Source organism: Lissotriton helveticus, chromosome 12 (assembly GCF_964261635.1).
Source record: "Lissotriton helveticus chromosome 12, aLisHel1.1, whole genome shotgun sequence".
Taxonomy (NCBI): Eukaryota; Metazoa; Chordata; class Amphibia; order Caudata; family Salamandridae; genus Lissotriton; species Lissotriton helveticus.
The window spans coordinates 139,072,093-139,086,979 of record NC_136073.1 but is presented as its reverse complement, the minus strand read 5'-3'; the positions used below and the strand labels follow the sequence as shown (position 1 = coordinate 139,086,979).

At 55.3% G+C, this 14,887-nt stretch overlaps 2 non-coding genes across 2 annotated transcripts; one reads left to right on the top strand and one right to left on the bottom strand.

Annotated features, from left to right (window-relative positions):
* The first annotated feature begins 651 nt into the window (after positions 1–651).
* On the top strand, positions 652–725 carry TRNAI-AAU (transfer RNA isoleucine (anticodon AAU)). The gene has a single exon. It is a non-coding gene; the product is annotated as a tRNA-Ile (tRNA).
* A 594-nt stretch (positions 726–1,319) lies between these two features.
* TRNAG-GCC (transfer RNA glycine (anticodon GCC)) lies at positions 1,320–1,390 on the bottom strand. The gene has a single exon. It is a non-coding gene; the product is annotated as a tRNA-Gly (tRNA).
* Between the last annotated feature and the right edge of the window lie 13,497 nt (positions 1,391–14,887).

The window sequence follows — 14,887 nt, the reverse complement described above, 5'->3', positions numbered from 1 at the left end:
GTGCATGCAGCTGGGCACAGTGAATAGGTCGTTTAGATGGGAAGGGATTGCTTGTCCAGGCAGCCTGTTGATTCACTCCGGGTTGTGAATCGCTGCTCTTTGTCTTTAGTTTCCTTACATAGAATGACGATTAAATGCCTTTTGTCATAAACGAGCTGTGAAAGTGCTCAGTATGAACCCCGACGAGTCACAGAGACGGATGTGAAAGGGGGTGACGGTCCGTCACAGCGGATGTTAATGGAGGGGTTGTTAACGGGGGTTTCTTGGGATGAGTTGTTTGACAGGCAAACAAGTGCGAACGTTTAAGGGTTGATGCTTTATGCCTGAGATGTGTAACCGTGTCGAGCAGGGAAGTGTGTGCGCGAGCCTGTGATGCCCAAAAGACCCCCTGGGGGGAATGAAAGGGTGAGACTGTGGCAGGTGTGTGGAGAGGACGAGGAGGAGAGAGGACGTGAAGGGTTAAAACGTGTCCTGATAGAGCATGCGCCGTGGCGCTGAGCTCCGCTCTAGATGGTGCAACTGAAAGGCGAGAGGCGGGAAACACACTTACTATACCGCAAATTGTTGAAATCGCATAAAATGTATAGTATTGAATCAAGCATGTGTAGGCACCTCACTTCTTAATTTGGGTCATGTGAGCGCTGATTCCGAGGCCGGTTAGCTCAGTTGGTTAGAGCGTGGTGCTAATAACGCCAAGGTCGCGGGTTCGATCCCCGTACTGGCCACTTCTACTTTTCATTCATTTTACTGCACGGTTACCCACGAACTGTATTGACACATTTACTACACAAGTAAGAAATGAACAAATCAATTATAAGACAAAACTTAGGTGAACCATGGGCTTCATTTATTCTCAAATAATGTACATCGTGCATTATAGGTCATATCGAAATGGAGGGTCCACCTATGACAGCGACATCTCTTGTTGGTTTAGTGCCTTGAGTCCTCTTTAATGTTTCGAAGCACGTTTACCAATCGACACGCATTTGCACAAACCTTCCTCATTTTATTGCTTTGGTTACAAAAATGAGTTTTGTCATGAGAGTAGTGGTGTAGGTAGTCACAAACAGCGAGGCTGCTGCACTGTGCTTTAAACACAGTAAAACCCGCCACGTGGCTTGAAGGCTGGATTTTTTTTTAGAACAGCTCCGAAAGCTACTCTGAAAGAATTATTTCATAAAGTCAACACCCTTTCAAAGAAATCGCAAACCTATATATAATGTTCTAGTACTGTATAGTGCGAATTCATTTAAAAATTCTATGGCAATTTCTAACACTTCAAAAAATACTAAATATATGATTACTACAAAAGATAGTGCTGCATTGGCCGGGAATCGAACCCGGGCCTCCCGCGTGGCAGGCGAGAATTCTACCACTGAACCACCAATGCCTCGTTGTGATCGATGTCGTGTGATGCTTACATATGGCTAATACTGTGACAGTATTCATGCGTGATATGTGATGTTATTTGTACATAATTCGAGTCCATGCATGAGGCTGACAAGAACACAGGGATTCATATGAAGAGAGCAGCTATGAAGCTCACATGTAGTATGTAACAGGTGCTATCTGTGACCCACCAATGCTTCCATAGTACATATGAACCTCAGAGACACAGAAGATGATACAACTTGGCCACCGCTGATGCTGAATCTTTAGATGTAGTCAATGTTAAACCACCCGGGCTGTACCCGAACCAGACAGAAACAAAGATGCTGCACAGTACAACCCATGCCGGAAATGAAGAGAAGTGACAGAACTGACATCCGCAGGCGTTGGAAAGGCAATGCTTTCTGCACTGAACAGAGACAAGCACCAATGAACCATCGGCCCTTCCTGTATGGTGAGAAGAGACACAGATCACATGCAGCAGACTTGGGGACGCTACTAGCGCTTTCTCGTGGAGCTGGGCTACACTTTATGGGACGGCCGTCTCTATCCATATTTAAGGGATACAAAGGGATACATGTTTACCCATTAATGTGGACAAGTCTTTAATGCCCGTTCTTGTCTGGGCGAGAAATAAAGCAACATTACAGGAAAAAATCAAACATCCCTACAGAAAAACACAAGCAAACGTGTCTGCATTCCGTAAAAACCTTTGTGCAATTACACCGACCACAATATGCAACAGTATATTAAAAGTAAGCTATTAATTAAAACACTCCTTCTCTACTTCAGTACAGCTGTGTCATCATAATGAAATGACTTCTCTTGATTAAAGCTGACATTATCACCACTTGCAAAGTACAAATCATGGGCACAGGCGGTATTTAAAAACAAGCATTTGCAATGCAATAGGTCTCGCATTAGGAAAGTTTGAGCTATTGGTATTGTAAATGACACATTTTTTATTTATGTGCTTGTTTTGAAAATAGCGAAATTAATAGCTTTGTTATTTACAATGCCAATAGTTTTATCTTTCGCAAATGTGACACCTATTGTAACACAATATGTGTTGTAGCACTGAGTGGTATTTGGAGTGTATGTTGCATTGAGTGCTGTGTAATTATGTGGCATATAATTATGTGGCACTGAGTGGTATTATGAGGAGTGTATGTTGTATTCAGTAGAGTTTAATTGTGTGGCTTGTAATTATGTGGCACTGAGTGGTATTGTGTGGAGTGTGTTGCATTCAGTCAAGTGTAATTATGTGGGGCACTGAGTGGTATTGTGTGGAGTGTTTGAGGTATTCAGTAGAGTAAAGTAAAGTCCACATTTGTAAAGCGCACAATCACCCGTAAGGGTCTCTAGGCGCCGTCGGGAAGATTAAGCGAGCTATTGCCCAGAGTCACATGGTGCTGGGCTAACCTGCCCCTGGAGCCGGGATCGAACCGTGGTCCCCAGATTCCAACGTCAGTCGCCCTGGCCGCGGCGCCACACCTCTCCCATAGAGTGTAATTGTGTGGCGTGTAATTATGTGGCACTGAGTGGTATTGTTTGGAGTGTATGTTGCATTGAGTGCAGTGTAATTATGTAACATAATTATGTGGCACTGAGTGGTATTGTGTGGAGTGTGTCTTGCATTCAGTAGAGTGTAATTATGTGGCACTGAGTGGTATTTGGAGTGTATGCTGCATTCAGTGCAGTGTAATTATGTGCCATGTAATTATGTGGCACTGAGTGGTATTGTGTGGAGTGTGTTGCATTCAGTAGAGTGTAATTATATGGTGTGTAATTATGTGGCACTGTGTGGTATTTGGAGATTATGTTGCATTGAGTGCAGTTTAATTATGTAGCATATAATTATGTGGCACTGAGTGGTATTGCGTTTTGCTATGCTATGCTTTGTTATGCTATGCTATGTTTTGTTATGCTATGCAATGTTTTGTTGTGTTGTGTTTTATTATGCTATGATTTGTTTTGCTATGCTATGTTTTCTTATGCTATGTTTTGTTATGCTATGCTATGTTATGCTATGTTTTGTTATGTTATGCTAAGCTTTGTTTTGTTATGCTATGCTATGTTGTGTTTTGTTAAGCTATGCTTTGTTTTGCTATGTTTTGTTATGCTATGTGTTGTGTTTTGTTATGCTATGTTTTGTTATGTTATGTAATGTTATGCTATGGTTTGTTTTGCTATTTTATGCTTTGTTTTTAATGCTATGCTATGTTTAGTTTTGCTATCCTATGCTTTGTTTTGTTATGCTATGCTATGTTTTGTTATGCTATGCTATGTTTTGTTTAGCTATGCTATGCTTTGTTATGCTATGCTATGTTTTGTTATGCTATGCAATGTTTTGTTGTGTTTTATTATGCAATGCTTTGTTTTGCTATGCTATGTTTTGTTATGCTATGTTTTGTTATGCTATGCTGGGTTATGCAATGTTTTGTTATGCTGTGCTAAGCTTTGTTTTGTTATGCTATGCTATGTTTTGTTGTGTTTTGTTATGCTAAGTTATGTTATGTTTTGATATGCTTGGTTATGCTATGTTTTGTTATGTATGCTGTGTTCTGTTATACTATGCTTTGTGTTTTGCTATGTTTTGTTATGCAATGCTTTGTTTTGTTATGCTATGTTTTATCTTATGATATGTTTTGTTGTGTATTGTTATGCTATGTTTTGTTTTGCTAGGCTTTGTAATGTTTTGTTATGCTATGTTTTGTTGTGTTTTGTTATGCAATGCTATGTTGTGTTTTGCTATGCTATTTCTTGTTTTGTTATGCTAGGTTTTGTTTTGCTATCCTATGCTATGTTTTGTTATGCTATGCTATGTTTTGCTATTGTTAGAAAGGCGATCCCAGGGGAGACAGAAGATGTCTGACTGACCACCCCGAGACCCACCTCTCTTTATGGAATAGGCCGAGCGCTGTCGAGAGGCCTCCTTGGCGAGGCTCCTCTCCTACAATTGTAACAGCCGAGCAATCACACCACTACAGAGGGACACCACACGAGAGTAGATTTAAGAGTCTTTATATAAAGAATAAAGGCAAGTTCTTGCAGCAATATGTACAGGGGGATCGGGGGATCCTCAAAAGTCTCAGTATCAGGGGGAAGAGGGTAGCGGGACAGTCTTGGTACCAACTGGTACTAGGATACCCTGCGCACAGCTCTCAATCCTCGAGCTGGGGGGGTGCAAGGAGCCGCGACGTCGTCAGCAGGGCTCTGAGGATGGTTCTGCGATGTCGAGCCGCGACAGCGTCAGCAGGGCTCCGAAGGTGGTTCAGCTTGGTCGAGCCGCGACAGCGTCAGCAGGGCTCCGAATGTGGTTCAGCTTGGTTGAGCCGCGACAGCGTCAGCAGGGCTCAGAAGGTGGTTCAGCTTTGTCGGGCCGCGACAGCGTCAGGAGGGCTCCGAAGGTGGTTCAACTTGGTTGAGCCGCGACAGCGTCAGCAGGGCTCAGAAGATGGTTCAGCTTGGTCGAGCCGCGACAGCGTCAGCAGGGCTCCGAAGGTGGTTCAGCGGTGTCGGGCCGCGACAGCGTCAGCAGGGCTCCGAAGGTGGTTCAGCTTGGTAGAGCCGCGACAGAGTCAGCAGGGCTCCGAAGGTGGTTCAGCTTGGTCGAGCCGCGACAGCGTCAGTAGGGCTCAGAGGTTCCAAGTTCCAGGCACAAGAGTTCTTATCAGGATCAGCCGCGACGAGGTCAGCAGGGCTTCGACTCCAAGATACAACTGGCGTCCTGATCCAGGGCTGACCCAGATATAGGACTGGAGTCCTTTGACATCCGGACCCTCGCGCCTGGGGGGCAGAGGGGCCGGGATGAAGGTGTCCAGACACCCAGCAGGGGGTGGAGCCAGCGCCCAGGGAGGCCGGAGGGCGATCGATACCAGGCATCCGGGGATGGCTGGGGGGGCCATCGAAACTCCCCTCCTCTGGGATCCGTCAAGTGGCCGCTCTACCACCTGGGCTGATCTTGGTGCCTCGATGTCGGGGCTTCGCTGGGGCCGCGGCAGGGGTCGGGCCGAGGCCACGTGCTCGGGACGTGATGGGCCCAAGATGGAGTCGGGCCTGAAATGGTGGCCCGGGGTGGTGACCGGACCTGCAGAGTTGGGGCGAGCCGGGTTCGCCGGGTTCCAGGGGGGAGAGCCGGGGGTTGCCAGGGGGGGCTGCTCTCGTCGAGAGTTCGTTGAGGGTGGGGTCCGGGGGGGGCGACAGCGGATCGATGGAGGGCCGATGTCTCCCAGGGCCCGCCATGCGGGAAGGGTAGGACCACGCCACGAGGCCGGGTCCAACACACGTCCCCTGCAGCTGAAGGCGGGGAGAGTCACCCATCTTCTTGGAGGATTCTCCTCGTCGAGGCGGAAGAAGCGGGACAGGCCATCAGAGTTGGCGTGGTCGTTGCCAGGGCGATGCTCCACAGTGAAGTCCATCCCTTGCAGGGAGATGGACCATCGCATCAGCTTCGGGTTCTCGCCACGCATCTGCATCAGCCACCGCAGGGGCCGGTGGTCTGTCTGGACCCGGAAGTGGGTGCCGAAGAGGTAGGGCCGAAGTTTCTTTAGGGCCCACACGACGGCGAAGGCTTCTCTTTCAATGGTGCTCCACCGTTGTTCTCGAGCCAGCAGCCGCCGACTGATGAAGGCCAGAGGATGGTCAACCCCCTCGGGGTTAACCTGTAACAGGACCGCCCCGATGCTGTGCTCCGAGGCGTCGGTTTGGACCACAAACTCTAGGCTGTAGTCGGGGGCTTGGAGCACAGGGGCGGTGCACATGGCAGCCTTCAGAGTCTCAAAGGCCGTCTGACACTCGGGGGTCCAGTGTACTTTCTGTGGTTGCCTTTTGGAGGTCAGCTCAGTGAGGGGCCCTACAATGCTCCCATAGTCTTTTATGAAGCGCCGGTAATATCCAGTGAGCCCCAGGAAGTCTCGGACTGCTGTCTGGGTGACCGGGGGCTTCCAGGCCATGATGGCGTCAATCTTGGGTTGGAGGGGAGCCACATGGCCGCTCCCCACTTGGTGCCCCAGATAGGTCACAGACCCTTGGCCTATCTGGCACTTGCTCGCTTTCACAGTTAGTCCGGCCCGTCGGAGGGCCGTCAGGACCTCCCAGAGGTGCCTCAAGTGCTCGTCCCAGTGGAGGCTGTACACCACAATATCGTCCAGGTATGCGGCACTGAACTCTTCTAGCCCTGCTAGCACCCTATTCACCAGTCTCTGGAAGGTAGCCGGGGCGTTTTTCATGCCGAAGGGCATCACCTTGAAATGGAAGTGGCCATCGGGGGTCGAGAAGGCAGATCGCTCTTGGGCACCAGGGGTGAGGCCGATCTGCCAATACCCGGCCGTGAGGTCGAAGGTGCTGAGGTACCTGGCGGCCCCCAGGCGATCGATCAGTTCATCAGCCCGGGGGATGGGATGGGCGTCGGTCCTGGTGACGGCATTCAGTCCCCTTTAGTCGACACAAAACCGGAGTTCTGGAGGGGCGCCGGGGGCGGCGGCTTTAGGGACCAGGACAACTGGACTGGCCCAGGGACTGTCTGAGGGCTCGACCACTCCCAGGGCTAGCATCTTGGCAACTTCGGACTGGATGCAGGCCCGACTCGGTCGGGAACTCGGTAGGCCCGGTGTCGCACGGGCGGGCTGTCCACGGTGTCGACATCGTGGACACACCACTGTGTGACCCCGGGAGTGAGCGAAAACAGGTCCGCAAACTGCCCCAACAGCTCTTGGCAGTCCTGGCGCTGTTCGGAGGTCAGGGTGGAGGAGAGGGGGACTCCCTCGACGGAGCCGTCTTTTTCAGAGTACTTCAGGAGGTCGGGCAGGGGCTCGGAGTCGTCTTCGGCTCCGTCATCCGTAGCTAGCAGCAGGCTCAGCTCTGTGCGGGCAAAGTGAGGCTTGAGCCGGTTGGCGTGCAGAACCCGGAGGGGGTTCCTGGGGGACTCCATGTCCACCAGATCGGTGACGGGGCTCTTGCGCTCCACCATTTTGAAGGGCCCCATCCATTTGTCCTGGAGGGCACAGGGTTAAACTGGGGACATGACCCAGACTTGTTGGCACGTTTCGAACTTGATGGACGAGGTGTTCTGGTCATACCAGCGTTACATCTCCTCCTGACTGGCCTCCAGGTTGGCCTCGGCAAGTTCCCGGAACTTCCGAGTCTGTTTTCGGAGGGTCAGGAGGTACCGGTAGACATCTGGCGGGGCATCTCGGACTGTAGTCTCCCAGCCTTCTTTGACCAGGCTGAGGGGACCTCGGACTGGGTGTCCGTACAATAGTTCAAAGGGGCTGAACCCCAGGGACTTCTGAGGTACCTCCCGATAGGCAAACAGGAGGCAGGGTAGCAGGACGTCCCATTTGCGGCGGAGGGGTTCTTCTAGGCCCTTGATCATCCCCTTGAGTGTTCTGTTAAACCGCTCCAAAAGTCCATTCCCTTGGGGGTGATACGGGGTGGTGAACTTATATGTGACCCCGCACTGTTGCCACAGGGACCGCATATATGTTGATATAAAGTTTGTGCCCCGATCACTCACGACCTCTCGGGGCAACCCCACTCAGGAGAAGATCCCCATTAGCGCTCGGCCCACCACGGGGGCCGTTATGGTCCGGAGGGGGATGGCTTCTGGGTAGCGGGTGGCATGGTCCACCAGGACGAGGATGAAGCGGTGCCCCTGAGAGGTGCGGGGGTCCAGGGGCCCCACGATATCGATCCCCACTCGCTCGAAGGGGGTTGTTACCACGGGAAAGGGTTGGAGCGGGGCCTTGACTTTTCACCCGCTCTTCCCGCTGGCTTGACAGGTCGGACAGGTCCTGCAGTGATTGCTCACATCGTTATGCATTTTGGGCCAGTAAAAATGGGTCACCAGGCGGCTGTAGGTTTTGTCCTGCCCTAGGTGCCCTGCGAGGGGCACGTCGTGTGCCAGGTTTAAGAGGAAGTCTCTGAATCGTAGGGGCACCACCAACACTCGGCTGGCCCCCAGTTCGGCAATTTTCTGTTCACTGTATAGGAGGTCGTGGTCCCAGTAGACCCAGTGGGACCCCAACGTGTCCCCGGCGGCTTGAGCTTGCTGCCGGGTCCCCTCGAGGGAGGGACAGGTCTTCTGTTCCTGCCGGAATTGTTCCCGGGTGGGACCACCTTCCTGGCGCCATTGGCCTAGTTCAGGGATGTCGCCGAGCTCGGCGATGTCTTCGCGGTTGGGCTCCGGTGGCCCGGACTCAAGGCCGGTTTCTTCCTCGACGGCGGGCGGCGGCGGCGCGGGCCACTCCTGCTCTTCGGTCGGGGTGGCCTTGGTCGGCGCCGGGGCCCGGGCTGCCATGGATCGGGTGGTCGCGCAGACCCACTCGGGTAGTCCCAGCATCCCCAGATGCTCTCTCCACTCGACTTGGGCCCAGGGGGAACTCTCAAGGTCGTTTCCGAGGGGGCAGTCCACGGGGGCGTCGTCCCGGACGGTCACTTTTAGCATGCTCGACACCCCTCCCCACTCGAAGGGGATTCGGGCCATCTGGCACAGGGTCTCGGAATTGTCGGCGGCCAGCACGGGGCACAGCACATTTGGTAGAATCTGTTCGGGAGTCACCAAGTGGCAGCGGACGGCTGTCACACTGGCTCCAGTGTCACGGAGTGCTTTGGCCCGGCGCCCATTAATGTTGACCCACTGATGGTATTTTTGGGTGTTGCTCGGGAGTGGAGCCCGGGGGATCATGTCTCTCTCACCCAGACAGACTAGGGCCATGGCGGCTGGCTCCCACTCAGTCTGGTCCTCGTTGTAGACCTCTTCTTCTTCCTCCCCTCCTTCTCCCAGGGCTGCGGCAGCGATCTGGTGGGTCGGAGGCCCGGTGGGGCCGCGACGCTGGTTCATGGGGCAGTGGGGGTCACTGGCAAAGTGACCTGGCCGCTGGCACTTGTAGCAGGTAGCATTCGGGCGGGGCCCCAGCCGTGCTGGGGGGGGCCCTCTTCTGGTCAGGGATGGCGAAGTGTTGTTCTGGGGCGACCCCCGGGTTGGACTCCGGGGCGGCGCAGGCGGGAAGTCCCGGCTCCGGTTCTGGCCTCCTCCGCCGCCTCGCTGGCGGGGGTGCTCCTGTGTGTTCCGTCCGGATTCTCCTATCAGGGTCCGGGGGAACCGGGTGCTCACCCATTGATCGGCCTCGATGGCGAGTTTCCGTGGCTCGGTCAGCTTGCTGTCGAGTAGATGCTGTCTGAGCTCGACAAAGCAGTTGTTGGAGAGGTGCTCCCATACGATGAGGTCGAACAGCTGCTCCTAGGTGGTCACTTTGCTGCCCTTGATCCACCCTTCTAGCGCTCTGCTATAAAAGTTCACGTACTCCACCCATGTAGTACCGGGGATCTTTTTACAGTCTCTGAATCTCTGCCAGTACATCTCAGGGGTGAGCCCATACCGGGTGAGCAGGGCGTCCTTCATGTGATCATAGGAGGACATCACGTCGTCAGCCAGTTCCAGCAGGGTGTCTCTTCCTTCGCTGACGAATTTCCCCCATAAGCCGGCACCCCAATCTTTTCGGGGTATGCGGTGCGCGGTCATGGCGACTTCGTAGACCTTAAACCACTGCTGGATGTCGTCATTTTTATAGTACTCTTTGACGACATCCTTGGAAATGTGGACCTTCGTGTCGGTAGGAGGCGGGGGGGTTTCGGATCACAGCGGCGCCAGCTTCTTCGCTCTTGGCCTTGATCTCCAGTTCTTTGAGGCCACGCTCGTGCTCGAGCGTCATTTTCTTCTCTTCTAATTCTCTCTGCCTCCGTCTCTCCTCTAGGTCTCCTTGCAGCCGGAGTTGCTCAATGGCCATTTTCTTTTCTGCTAGCTGGAGTTCTCCGTCCAGCCGGAGTCGGGCGAGCTCCAACTCGTGGAGCCGGCTTCTCTCTCGTTCTCTGGCGTCTTCGCGGGAGAGGTCCGTGACTCTGTTGGTGGTTCTTTCCTCTGCGGGGGCTGCGTCTGGGACCGTGTCACCTTCGGTTGGGGGTGGTGTCTCTCTGGCCTCCACCCATGTTTGCAGAGCTTCTTTAAAATCTTCTTTAGTACTTAGTCCGGTGGTAGCGATAACTAAGTCTTTGCAAAATTGTTTGAGTTCTTTATGTGTGTACTCCTCCAATAGTTCCTTCTGGAACTCTGCGGTCGTTCCGGCTTCCTTAGCACTCATGGTTGCTGTGGGTCTCTGTTAGTAGTGGGCGAGTTACTCGCTGTACGATATGCGTCGGCTCGGATCCCGTCGCCTGCCACCAATGTTAGAAAGGCGATCCCAGGGGAGACAGAAGATGTCTGACTGACCAGCCCGAGACCCACCTCTCTTTATGGAATAGGCAGAGCGCTGTCGAGAGGCCTCCTTGACGAGGCTCCTCTCCTACAATCGTAACAGCCGAGCAATCACACCACTACAGAGGGACACCACACGAGAGTAGATTTAAGAGTCTTTATATAAAGAATAAAGGCAAGTTCTCGCAGCAATATGTACAGGGGGATCGGGGGATCCTCAAAAGTCTCAGTATCAGGGGGAAGGGGGTAGCGGGACAGTCTTGGTACCAACTGGTACTAGGATACCCTGCGCACAGCTCTCAATCCTCGAGCTGGGGGGGGTGCAAGGAGCCGCGACGTCGTCAGCAGGGCTCTGAGGATGGTTCCGCGATGTCGAGCCGCGTCAGCGTCAGCAGGGCTCCGAAGGTGGTTCAGCTTGGTCGAGCCGCGACAGCGTCAGCAGGGCTCCGAAGGTGGTTCAGCTTGGTTGAGCCGCGACAGCGTCAGCAGGGCTCAGAAGGTGGTTCAGCTTTGTCGGGCCGCGACAGCGTCAGGAGGGCTCCGAAGGTGGTTCAACTTGGTTGAGCCGCGACAGCGTCAGCAGGGCTCAGAAGATGGTTCAGCTTGGTCGAGCCGCGACAGCGTCAGCAGGGCTCCGAAGGTGGTTCAGCGGTGTCGGGCCGCGACAGCGTCAGCAGGGCTCCGAAGGTGGTTCAGCTTGGTAGAGCCGCGACAGAGTCAGCAGGGCTCCGAAGGTGGTTCAGCTTGGTCGAGCCGCGACAGCGTCAGCAGGGCTCAGAGGTTCCAAGTTCCAGGCACAAGAGTTCTTATCAGGATCAGCCGCGACGAGGTCAGCAGGGCTTCGACTCCAAGATACAACCTGCGTCCTGATCCAGGGCTGACCCAGATATAGGACTGGAGTCCTTTGACATCCGGACCCTCGCGCCTGGGGGGCAGAGGGGCCGGGATGAAGGTGTCCAGACACCCAGCAGGGGGGTGGAGCCAGCGCCCAGGGAGGCCGGAGGGCGATCGATACCAGGCATCCGGGGATGGCTGGGGGGGGCATCGAAACTCCCCTCCTCTGGGATCCGTCAAGTGGCCGCTCTACCACCTGGGCTGATCTTGGTGCCTCGATGTCGGGGCTTCGCTGGGGCCGTGGCAGGGGTCGGGCCGAGGCCACGTGCTCGGGACGTGATGGGCCCAAGATGGAGTCGGGCCTGAAATGGTGGCCCGGGGTGGTGACCGGACCTGCAGAGTTGGGGCGAGCCGGGTTCGCTGGGTTCCAGGGGGGAGAGCCGGGGGTTGCCAGGGGGGGCTGCTCTCGTCGAGAGTTCGTTGAGGGTGGGGTCCGGGGGGGGCGACAGCGGGTCGATGGAGGGCCGATGGCTCCCAGGGCCCGCCATGCGGGAAGGGTAGGACCACGCCACGAGGCCGGGTCCAACACACGTCCCCTGCAGCTGAAGGCGGGGAGAGTCACCCATCTTCTTGGAGGATTCTCCTCGTCGAGGCGGAAGAAGCGGGACAGGCCATCAGAGTTGGCGTGGTCGTTGCCAGGGCGATGCTCCACAGTGAAGTCCATCCCTTGCAGGGAGATGGACCATCGCATCAGCTTCGGGTTCTCGCCACGCATCTGCATCAGCCACCGCAGGGGCCGGTGGTCTGTCTGGACCCGGAAGTGGGTGCCGAAGAGGTAGGGCCGAAGTTTCTTTAGGGCCCACACGACGGCGAAGGCTTCTCTTTCGATGGTGCTCCACCGTTGTTCTCGAGCCAGCAGCCGCCGACTGATGAAGGCCAGAGGATGGTCAACCCCCTCGGGGTTAACCTGTAACAGGACCGCCCCGATGCTGTGCTCCGAGGCGTCGGTTTGGACCACAAACTCTAGGCTGTAGTCGGGGGCTTGGAGCACAGGGGCGGTGCACATGGCAGCCTTCAGAGTCTCAAAGGCCGTCTGACACTCGGGGGTCCAGTGTACTTTCTGTGGTTGCCTTTTGGAGGTCAGCTCAGTGAGGGGCCCTACAATGCTCCCATAGTCTTTTATGAAGCGCCGGTAATATCCAGTGAGCCCCAGGAAGTCTCGGACTGCTGTCTGGGTGACCGGGGGCTTCCAGGCCATGATGGCGTCAATCTTGGGTTGGAGGGGAGCCACATGGCCGCTCCCCACTTGGTGCCCCAGATAGGTCACAGACCCTTGGCCTATCTGGCACTTGCTCGCTTTCACAGTTAGTCCGGCCCGTCGGAGGGCCGTCAGGACCTCCCAGAGGTGCCTCAAGTGCTCGTCCCAGTGGAGGCTGTACACCACAATATCGTCCAGGTATGCGGCACTGAACTCTTCTAGCCCCGCTAGCACCCTATTCACCAGTCTCTGGAAGGTAGCCGGGGCGTTTTTCATGCCGAAGGGCATCACCTTGAAATGGAAGTGGCCATCGGGGGTCGAGAAGGCAGATCGCTCTTGGGCACCAGGGGTGAGGCCGATCTGCCAATACCCGGCCGTGAGGTCGAAGGTGCTGAGGTACCTGGCGGCCCCCAGGCGATCGATCAGTTCATCAGCCCGGGGGATGGGATGGGCGTCGGTCCTGGTGACGGCATTCAGTCCCCTTTAGTCGACACAAAACCGGAGTTCTGGAGGGGCGCCGGGGGCGGCGGCTTTAGGGACCAGGACAACTGGACTGGCCCAGGGACTGTCTGAGGGCTCGACCACTCCCATGGCTAGCATCTTGGCAACTTCGGACTGGATGCAGGCCCGACTCGGTCGGGAACTCGGTAGGCCCGGTGTCGCACGGGCGGGCTGTCCACCGTGTCGACATCGTGGACACACCACTGTGTGACCCTGGGAGTGAGCGAAAACAGGTCCGCAAACTGCCCCAACAGCTCTTGGCAGTCCTGGCGCTGTTCGGAGGTCAGGGTGGAGGAGAGGGGGACTCCCTCGACGGAGCCGTCTTTTTCAGAGTACTTCAGGAGGTCGGGCAGGGGCTCGGAGTCGTCTTCGGCTCCGTCATCCGTAGCTAGCAGCAGGCTCAGCTCTGTGCGGGCAAAGTGAGGCTTGAGCCGGTTGGCGTGCAGAACCCGGAGGGGGTTCCTGGGGGACTCCATGTCCACCAGATAGGTGACGGGGCTCTTGCGCTCCACCATTTTGAAGGGCCCCGTCCATTTGTCCTGGAGGGCACAGGGTTCGACTGGGGACATGACCCAGACTTGTTGGCACGGTTTGAACTTGATGGACGAGGTGTTCTGGTCATACCAGCGTTTCATCTCCTCCTGACTGGCCTCCAGGTTGGCCTCGGCAAGTTCCCGGAACTTCCGAGTCTGGATTCGGAGGGTCAGGAGGTACCGGTAGACATCTGGCGGGGCATCTCGGACTGTAGTCTCCCAGCCTTCTTTGACCAGGCTGAGGGGACCTCTGACAGGGTGTCCGTACAATAGTTCAAAGGGGCTGAACCCCAGGGACTTCTGAGGTACCTCCCGATAGGCAAACAGGAGGCAGGGTAGCAGGACGTCCCATTTGCGGCGGAGGGGTTCTTCTAGGCCCTTGATCATCCCCTTGAGTGTTCTGTTAAACCGCTCCACAAGTCCATTCCCTTGGGGGTGATACGGGGTGGTGAACTTATATGTGACCCCGCACTGTTGCCACAGGGACCGCATATATTTTGATATAAAGTTTGTGCCCCGATCACTCACGACCTCTCGGGGCAACCCCACTCGGGAGAAGATCCCCATTAGCGCTCGGCCCACCACGGGGGCCGTTATGGTCCGGAGGGGGATGGCTTCTGGGTAGCGGGTGGCATGGTCCACCAGGACGAGGATGAAGCGGTGCCCCTGAGAGGTGCGGGGGTCCAGGGGCCCCACGATATCGATCCCCACTCGCTCGAAGGGGGTTGTTACCACGGGAAAGGGTTGGAGCGGGGCCTTGACTTTTCCCCCGCTCTTCCCGCTGGCTTGACAGGTCGGACAGGTCCTGCAGTGATTGCTCACATCGTTATGCATTTTGGGCCAGTAAAAATGGGTCACCAGGCGGCTGTAGGTTTTGTCCTGCCCCAGGTGCCCTGCGAGGGGCACGTCGTGTGCCAGGTTTAAGAGGAAGTCTCTGAATCGTAGAGGCACCACCAACACTCGGCTGGCCCTCAGTTCGGCAATTTTCTGTTCACTGTATAGGAGGTCGTGGTCCCAGTAGACCCAGTGGGACCCCAACGTGTCCCCGGCGGCTTGAGCTGCGGCTTGCTGCCGGGTCCCCTCGAGGGAGGGACAGGTCTTCTGTTCCTGCCGGAATTG